The sequence below is a fragment of the Cryptomeria japonica genome, chromosome 2 (assembly GCF_030272615.1).
Source record: "Cryptomeria japonica chromosome 2, Sugi_1.0, whole genome shotgun sequence".
In the NCBI taxonomy this organism is placed as follows: Eukaryota; Viridiplantae; Streptophyta; class Pinopsida; order Cupressales; family Cupressaceae; genus Cryptomeria; species Cryptomeria japonica.
Genome location: NC_081406.1, coordinates 539,330,811 through 539,340,092, shown reverse-complemented (window position 1 = coordinate 539,340,092; position 9,282 = coordinate 539,330,811).

Here is a 9,282-nt window from a genome sequence, read left to right as displayed (position 1 = left end):
GTAGCACTAGAAACTTTCCAGCTCTAGCAACTACCCAGATGACATATGACGTGAAATTTTTTTTTTGAGTATGCTGAACTTCTTTCATCTGCTTGCAGATATTGTCAGAGAGGATGTGTGGGCAATCAAAATATTGTTTTCCTATTAAAATAGTGCTCATGAATTGGAACATCCAGTGATGAAAATGCTTGCAATCCGGCTTGCCAAAGGCCCTGCTAAGCATGATGATTAAGTCTCTTTGAGGCTCTTTGAAGTCCGCCCTTAGGATCTCTGTTGTCTTGAGTCTTGTCTTTCTTTCTTCTTCTAACCAGTTTGTATTCATGTGCCTCTTACTAGCTGATATCTTGTCATTACATGCCTTTAAGGCCTCTTCTTTGGTTAACAAAAATACTTCCTCCTTGGTTGGAATTCCAAAGATGAACCCAAGCATATCTGGAGACAAGTCTATGACTGTCTTTCCTTGTGCATCTATGCACTTTCTAGTTTGTGGGTTATAAAATGGGGCAATGGTCATTATGAACTCTGGTGCCTATAATGACTATGGGAAGACAATAGCTTCAACTAGGCCGGACCTCTTGATTGTCTGATGGAGGGCCTCCAGACTAGGTTTGTCCTATTGAGCCTTTATATCTTCAATTTCTATATGGCCAATTTTGGTATCCATAACCCATCTGATTTGATCCTCTAGCTTTGAAACATAGACCTGTCCTTGATAATGGTATGTCATGGTGGCTGGGAGTCTATCAATTTCTTTTCCTCTTTTACTGGAGGATGAGCCCATCTAACCACTCGAACCTGCAAATAGAATGCAAATCCTTAGTTTTTGATAACAAGCATAAAAGTTGATTTACCTCGGGAGTTCGGGGTCTCGGGATAGGCATAAGTGAAGAAGGCCCAAAACTCTAGGGTTCCGGGCTTAGGTTGGGTGCAAAAAGGAATCTCAAAACTCTGGGGGTCTGAGGTTTTGGGCTTATGCCTAAGTGGAAGACACCTGAAACTTTGGGGTTTCGGGTTTAGAGCTAACTAGAACTCTGGGAACTCCGGGGGTCCAGGGTTTTGGGGTTAGGTCAAATAGCCACCCGAAACTCTGGGGTTCCGGGGGCATAAAAACCAACTACCTGGAACTCCAGGGTTTCGGGCTTAAAAAATAGGGCATGCGAAAACAAAAGCACACAAAGAAAAAAAACCAAAAACCAACAATCACAAAAAAAATGATGAAAGAAAAATATAAACTAGAAACCACCAACATGAGCAAGAAAAATCACCAACTTGGTGAATCGAAATGCCCAAAAATGCCAAGGAGAACTCGGAGGTCTAGAGGTTCGCAACTTGGAGATAGGGAGGAGGAACTGTGGATGCACAAATGAACTTTAAAAGTCCATTTGTACGAAGGCCTTAAACATGACCTCGGGACTTTGGGGTCCCGAGGTTCTGAGCTCGACAAAAAGGAACACCCTACTGCGGAACTCCGGGGTTCCGAAGGAAGAAAAGGAGGCCCTGACCTCGAGACTCTGGGACTTCGGAGTTTCGAGGTCAAAAAGAAAAAGCGACCTTGGGACTCCGGGACTCTAGAGTTCCGAGGTCAACAACAAAGGGACCTCGGGACTTCGAGAATCTAGAGTTTTGAGGTCAAAAACTGAAAGGAAAGCAAATGGACCTCAGGACTTTGGGACTCCAGAGTTCCGAGGTCAAAACTAAAAAGAAAGCAAAGAGAAAACAAAGGGGGCCCAAATTTTGACTCAACAAGACTAACAGGGAAATAGATATGCCAGGTATAATAGGAAGTATACAATGTAACTTGAATTTTATTAGGTTGTCTTTGGATCCCTTTATTGATGATGTTGTTATCTGGGTCACTCTGTCTTTTGGCAGGTTTTCTACTTCCTCTGCTTTTGGTCATTTGTCTTCTCAGGATCACCCTCCTTTTTAGGCGGGGGTTTGGAACTCCAAACTGATCCCTACAATTTTTTTTTGGATCCTCTTCAAACAAAAAATGTTATTTTAAACAACCTTTGCAAAAGGGGCCTTACTATAGCCAATAGATGTTTTCATGTTGTGATAACTATGAGAGTGCTCTTCATCTCATCTTAGACTACTCTTTTGAGTGGGATATTTGGTATCTCTTTTTTTCTCTTTGGAACATTTATTGGGTCTTCCCCTCCTCCCTTGCTAATTTTTTGGTGCAATGGGTTCCCCCCACTTCTAAATTTTCCCTTTAGTTTATGTGGTCTCTCTACCTTCCCCATGTGGTGTGGGGAATTTGGAAAGAGAGAAACAACTATTTCTTTATAAATACCTCTTTGTTTGCTCAGGTTGTGGCCTCCAAAATTACTCAGTAAATTATGAAAAATTTCCATTGGGGGGTTGTTGATGTGTTGATTGATCAGAGGTTTTCTCTTTTAGCCTATGATTTCTAGGTTGCTTATAACTGGAGACTCAATTTTGACATTTCTATTCCTTTGAGGAATCCTCGTACTCCTAGAATTATTATCCTTGAAAACTTTCTCCTTTGGGGTGGGTGAAGGTGAACTTTTATGGGGTGGTGAAGGGTAACCCAGGTCTGGCTGGTTGTGGGGGAGTGTTGAGGGATGAATATGGTGGGTTTATTTCAGTAGTGGCGCTCCCTTTGGAAAATTAGTCTAATCACCCGATTAATTGTTTCCTACCATGGTTTGAGCCTGGCCTCTCAATTGAATTACCAAAAAATTTGGCCCGAAGGAGATTCTAATAATATAATCCAATGGCTTAAGGGGTCTCAATGTCCTTCTTGTACTATCCAAAGTTGGATAAGAGATGCTATCAAAATTATTAATTCATTTTAGAGTTCTATCATCGCCCATGCTTATAGGGAGGCCAATTGTGTTACTGATTATTTTGCTAATGTGGGGGTCCAAAGAAATGCTAAAAAATTATGGGCTAAGGAGGATATGTTGCCATCAAATGCCTTGTATTTGATGGCATATGACATGCTACATTCTCATGTAGGGAACATTAATTAATTGTGATGGAAAACTCTTTGCATCTTTCTTTTTGTACCACATTGCCCGACTCTCACGCTTTCTAGGTGTTTTTCTTGCTTGCCAAGATTTGGATTTTTTTATTTTTCTATGTCTTTGGTTTCTAGTGCATGGTGTAGGGACTCTAAAATGGGGGGTGAAAGGAACCATTTGGAGCCAATTGACTGTGAAGGAGTGAACTGGCAGATTTTGTAGAAAGGGGATATTACCCCTACCTAGAAAGGCTTCATGGGTTTGACCATAAATTGTCCAAACTTTTTGTTAAGGTCTAGAAGAATATTTTTGTCTTAGTAAATGGAAAGAAGGTTGACCTCATGGAAGGGCTCATTTATGAGATTATGGGCATGCCGATGGGTAGGAAGAAGGTCTTTAAAGATCAAAAGACTTAGAATAAGTGGTCAAAAAATTTCCCAAGGGTAAAGAAGGGAATAATCTAGTTAGGAATTCGAAGAGCCATTTTGATATGGGCTCCATCGAACCCCTTTGGGGTGCCATTCTCAAAGTATCCATGCAATATTTCTCCCTTTTACCAAAAACATTGGGCATCATTTTATGTTGTTAAATCATTTCAAATATAAGGATAGGATCTCTTTTCCCTTCTAACTTTTATCCTCACTAAATGAGGGCTTTAGGGATTTAAAAAAAAAATCCTAAAAACCCTATTTTGCATGAAGGCCTCATTATAATCAACATGGAGCAGATAAGATCTTTGTTTGCCCCTTCTAGGAGTTTGTCTAAACCTTCTGAGGAATTGACCCCCTGGAGAATGAGGATTCATTTTTTTTTTGTTTCAGAAGATGAGGGGTCAGATACTGAAGAGGACTTTGAGCTTAGGGTGGGAAACAAAAGGGGAAAGTCGATTACTGGTAGTAATCAGAAGAGAGCCTTGAAAGGAATAATAACTCTCCTATTTCCCTCGACTTTGAGGAACAAATTGATCACCCTTCTTCTCCATTGGGAAATTATGAGGAGGCTCCTTTGGATAGAGGCATTAGATTGCCATTTTCATGTCACCTAGAAGCCGACTCTCCCCACTTCAATTTGGAGAGGGAAATTCATGATGAATTTTTTGGTATCACCAAAGATGTGGTAGTGGATGCCTTTAATATTCACAAATGGTATTTTCATGAGATCAGTTAGATGAGCATAAAGGTTAGGTTTATTCAATCAAAGTTGGATGAGGGTTTGTTGCATGGTGACTTGTGGGTTGATAAAGAAGGTAGGAATGTGGTTTTGTCTCTCGAAAAGGCTATGAAGGATGTGACCAATTTGAAATCTAATTATGAAGTACATATTGTGGCCTTGGAAACCAAAGTGGAGAATATCAATGACAATCTGTTCAAACTGGCGAATTACAACCACAATGCAATTAAAGGGTTTGCAAATAGTATGAGGAAGTTGGTCAAAAAAGTTGAAAGGCTACAAGGTAATCCTTAGTTCATTGATCTAGAGGATAAAAGTAATCGGATTGGGGCTGAAGATAGAAAAGGGCCTTGTACTCTCGCCAAGGGTCATCTCAAGAAGGTTATTGATCAATCACTGAAGGATCTATAAGATATTGAGAAAATTTCTTAAGAGGCCTCCTAGCATGAGGCTAAGGTGGCTAAGGCCTTGAAGAACCTCATATAACTTTTCTTCTTTTGTCTTTTCTAGTCTTGGCATGGTGCCTTGTTGGTTGTTTGTTCTTTGTCTTTAGTCTTTTGGTTGGTTGTTGTTTTACTAATGTTTTATTGAAGGCAACATTTTGCATATAGGGTTTTAGGTCCCTTCAAAAATAGTTTGACCCTTTAATCATAAATTAATTTTTGGTTCTTTAAGAATCAGGAATATATTAATCTTCCTTATATTATCTCTATTTTAAAAATAGAATTATATGTCATTATTCCTCTACATTCCTTTAAAGGATCTTGGATATTTCCTAAAAATCTATCTTATCTAAAATCTCTCCTAAGAGAATATAATTAAATTAACCATATAGAAATAGCCTTCATAACTCTATTTATCAAACAAGTAGAAAAAACAACACTAACTAAATAAGTTTAACAATTCTCCCTTGTCAATTTTTTATTTAATATTTTCAAAGTGATAAGTCTAATATTATTTTCTTATAGAAATCTAAACCAAATTTTTGTACAACAATGTCTAATTACATATAAATAGCACCTAGAGGATTATCAACTTTATCGTTGATATAAAAATGGAGAACCTAAATACATTAAGTCATAATCACAACATTCAAATGCAACACATTCACTATAAGGTTATTCTCAAGGAACTTGTCATGCAATATCATTTTTTTGAGTTCTTGCACTAGATCCATATGATTGTGTATACAAATATCCTCAATTATGAGATAAATAAACACACTAAAATGCAATCCTCTTCTTGTGCAAAACAAATTGGTATTTGAATCACAAGAATTGAGGAAGCTTATACAATGGAAAATATTTAATGAATAACATGCAAGATATTTAGACTCCTTGCATGAAGATTTTCATTCGTATATATAATGCATTTTAACCATGGTACAACAATAGTATGTAAACTACATCTACTATTTAATGAATTATATTAGATTGAGTTTCATGATTATCCGTAGTGGATAGACCTTGAGGGTAATCTTGAAAGTTGTCATTGTTGGATGAGTTGTTTGATGGAGATGGCATGCATTATCATTGCACATATTTAGGGAATGAATAAATAGATGGAGGGATGGAGGCTTCTTGTGTACAAGATTTTTCAAGACATGGATGGATAATTTTGATCCTACTTGGGATGTGTATCTTTACATTTGACTAGTTTTTCATTAAGTGTTTTTATTGATATTATTGATGTGATTATTTTTGGATGATTTGTTAGGATGATTGATATTGGTCAATAAGATCTTTAATAAGATTTTTAAAGTTTATACAATCATGCATCTTATGACCTTTGACCTTATGGTATTTACATTTTCATTCTCTCTATACCATGAGGATTTGAACTAAGGTTCCTTGTAGTCATGGGGGATTCACTGGCTCGACAATATTATATCATGTGCATTCATATTGGGGGGTTTAATATCCAAAAAATCTAAAACAATATATTGCCTATTTGGTGAAAATAGGGGGATTTTTAATTCAGGCTATGAAAAAAAAATATTTGGTAAAAATAGGGGGGTTCTAATTCAGGTTGTGTATTGGGAGGGGGTGACAAAAAAGGAGTTTAGGGCAATATTTTTTGAAAATAGGAGGATTATTTAGTATGTCATGAATGCACGTGCTATAACCCAAGTCCACTAAGTGAAATATCTGTGCTTGTATTGTTTGACTTTAGGTACCTTGATTAGGTTAGGCTAAACCAATCTTCTTAATGTTCATTCAATTAGTTACCCTAGAGGAGTGTATTTTTGTCTTGAATTAAGTTTTTGTATAGGTGGTCCTCTAGGAATAATTACACTTTTATTGTTTGGTTGTAAGTTATCGTTGTATGTCTGATGATGGTTGTATCTTTTAGACAAATTTGGCATATACCATCCCATCATTAACAATGTTCTTATTCTTTACCCAAACTTAAGGTTTATTAAATTGGATTATGGACCACTGTCTTTATTTTCTTTGTATATTTTAATAAGAGACTCAATGAAGAGATATTTTTCAATAATTATTCTATTTGTTATTGTAAAGCGAAAAATCGCGATCGAACCCTAGTTGCTCTCCCCTCTTCCAACTCCGAGGAGAGAGAAGGGAGGTTGCTAGGGTTGATGGTTTTCACTTAGGGGAGAGACTTTACATTCAAAAGAGGGGGTTGAAACCCACAAGATCCAATCCCACACAAGGCAAGATTGGATGCTAAATGCGTTTCAAGGGTCAAGAAAGCAAGGCTACCCTCTTTTGTAAAGAATGTGCATAGAAGGATTAGGCTAGGAATGCATAGAAAGTGACAAAGATTCGCTTATAAACTGAGATAGGGATATAGGATGAAGCTGCGGACCTGGAATTAGCAGTAAAATGTCGATACGGCGCTGTCCTGCAAATTTGAGCAAAAGTTGTCAGGACGATGGCGCCCGGTGCCACGGTCCTTCGAAAAATCCGCGAAACGAAGGGGGATCTGTTCGTCTCTGCACAAGGATTTCAGATCTTCAATTTCAGTCGCGTACCTGCAACCTACACATAGAAAAGCGAAGACGATTGGGGGGTTAGGGATTAGGGGTTTGCCTTTAGGTCAAACCCCGGTTTTGGAATTAACCAAGAAATGAGAAATGCTGTAAATGTAAATGTCTGTAATGTAAAACAAGTACTAATACCTTGTTGTAAGGATATTTGTATCCTTATGTGCGAAGGTATAGATGTTGTTGTTTGTTGTATGTAGTATGTAGCATGTAGTATGTAGTAAGTGATCTCCTCTTCAATGGTTGAATCCTTGTCTTGAATGCAACACTTAGCCTTGAATGGAGACTTAGAAGGAATGCTTGAATGCTTGAATGCTTGAATGTTTGAATGCTTGAGTATAGTTTCCATGCTTGTACACATATGTCCTTCTCATGCCAAATGAGAGAGAAAAATGTAGTTTATATACTTGTCAATTAGGGCTGATAGACTGATTTTCCTGACCTTAGGCTGACCAAGAAACAATATTTTTCCAATTTGCAAACATAAAGACCCGAAGTCCAAAAGAGACCGGGCCCAAAATAGGACCCAGGGACCAGGGCGCTGGGCGCCCTGGTCCTGAAGGACCAGGGCGCTGGGCGCTCTGGTCCCACCTCCAGGACAGCGGGGTGCAAAAGAGGTTCAGGCCAGGGTGCAAGAAAATGCAGTTTTTAGTGTCATAATCAGGTTTCGGGGTCTCCATTCAGGTTGCGTGTTGCGTCGCCATCGTGAAGACCGAAATGCAGTCGAAATTGCAAGTGTCACAATTTTAGGACGCTACATTTAGCCCCCACTTTAGCGGGAGTATGTATGCTCATACTTCCGGTAAAGTACAAGGAAACAACATTGAAAGACTTTCACCACGTCAAGGAGGCAAGATACACCAAGCCCCTAGTGGACTAAGGATCTTACGACTTCGATTGACAAAGTAAAAGGGAAGATCACGAGGGAGAACCATGACTGTCAGTAGTAAGGTTCCCTCACTATGAGTCATGCAAAAAATACCAAAAATTTTCAAGGCAAAGCTAAGTTCCCCAAGAAATTATCAAGTATCTTAAAGGAAAAGACAGGGTGTATGCCCCCCTACGTTAAAGCGATCGCACACGCCTCAACGGGGGTGATTGTTTTAACGTAGTGATACACATAAGAAATGAGAAAGGAAAGGAGCACGTTATCACAAAGATTTAGCCCCCAAGTGTGAGATAAACCCAAGGATAATAGACACAAAACACAAAGCACGAGGTGACTTCGCTTTCCTCGGGGTCAGTATGCTGTATGATAAGTCATGTATATACATCATATGTATGTATGCATAATTGTTCTTCATTCCCCAATCAAGGAAGGTCACCTAGAAGAAGGGAACACATGTGTCTTTTGAGTCAACATGAGAGAGACCAAAGAGATCTCAATGCTTTGCATCGTCCTCAAGTAGACAACACTAAGGACAAAAAATAGAAGAATGAGAATAACATATAGAAGAAGTAACAAAAGAGAGGAGGAGAGAATCTGCTATGCTAATGAAACTAGTCTAGCACGTCATCTACCCCCCGATCTTGCTGATCAATGTTTCGGGAAGGCAGGGAACACGCTAGAGGAGGAACATCTAACACAGCAGATGGAGCTATCACAAGATCCAAACAAGGGCTATGTTCATGTTCTGAACCACGTTGTTCTTGTCTAGGAGCTAGGATAAGTGCTTTAGAAAATTCGTTAGATAAATGGTTATCAACATCAACAAGTTCATATTCACTATCAGAAGCAAGAGGAGTAACATGTTCATCGTGAATAACATTTTCATCAAGATCATCATCAAGATTTATAAAAATAGGATCTTTAACTCACACAGGATCAAGACCATCATGGATCTTATGTTTAGGAGATTTAGGCTCAATTTCTGGCTGAGGAGAAAATGGAATAATGCTTGTTGAAGGTGTTTTTGGAGATTGCAAAGTTTGAGAAGTAGCTGCTTGAGCTCTAAGAAGACGCTTTCGTCGGCGTTCACGTGCAGAATGATTTCATCTAGTCTTAGTAGGAAGTTGAGAAGATTGAGGAGGAGGAATGTTCTCATCCTTATCACTTGGGTGTTTAGGTTGTGGTCTCTTAGGCTGGATAATAGGAGAAGAAGAAGGTCTCTTCTC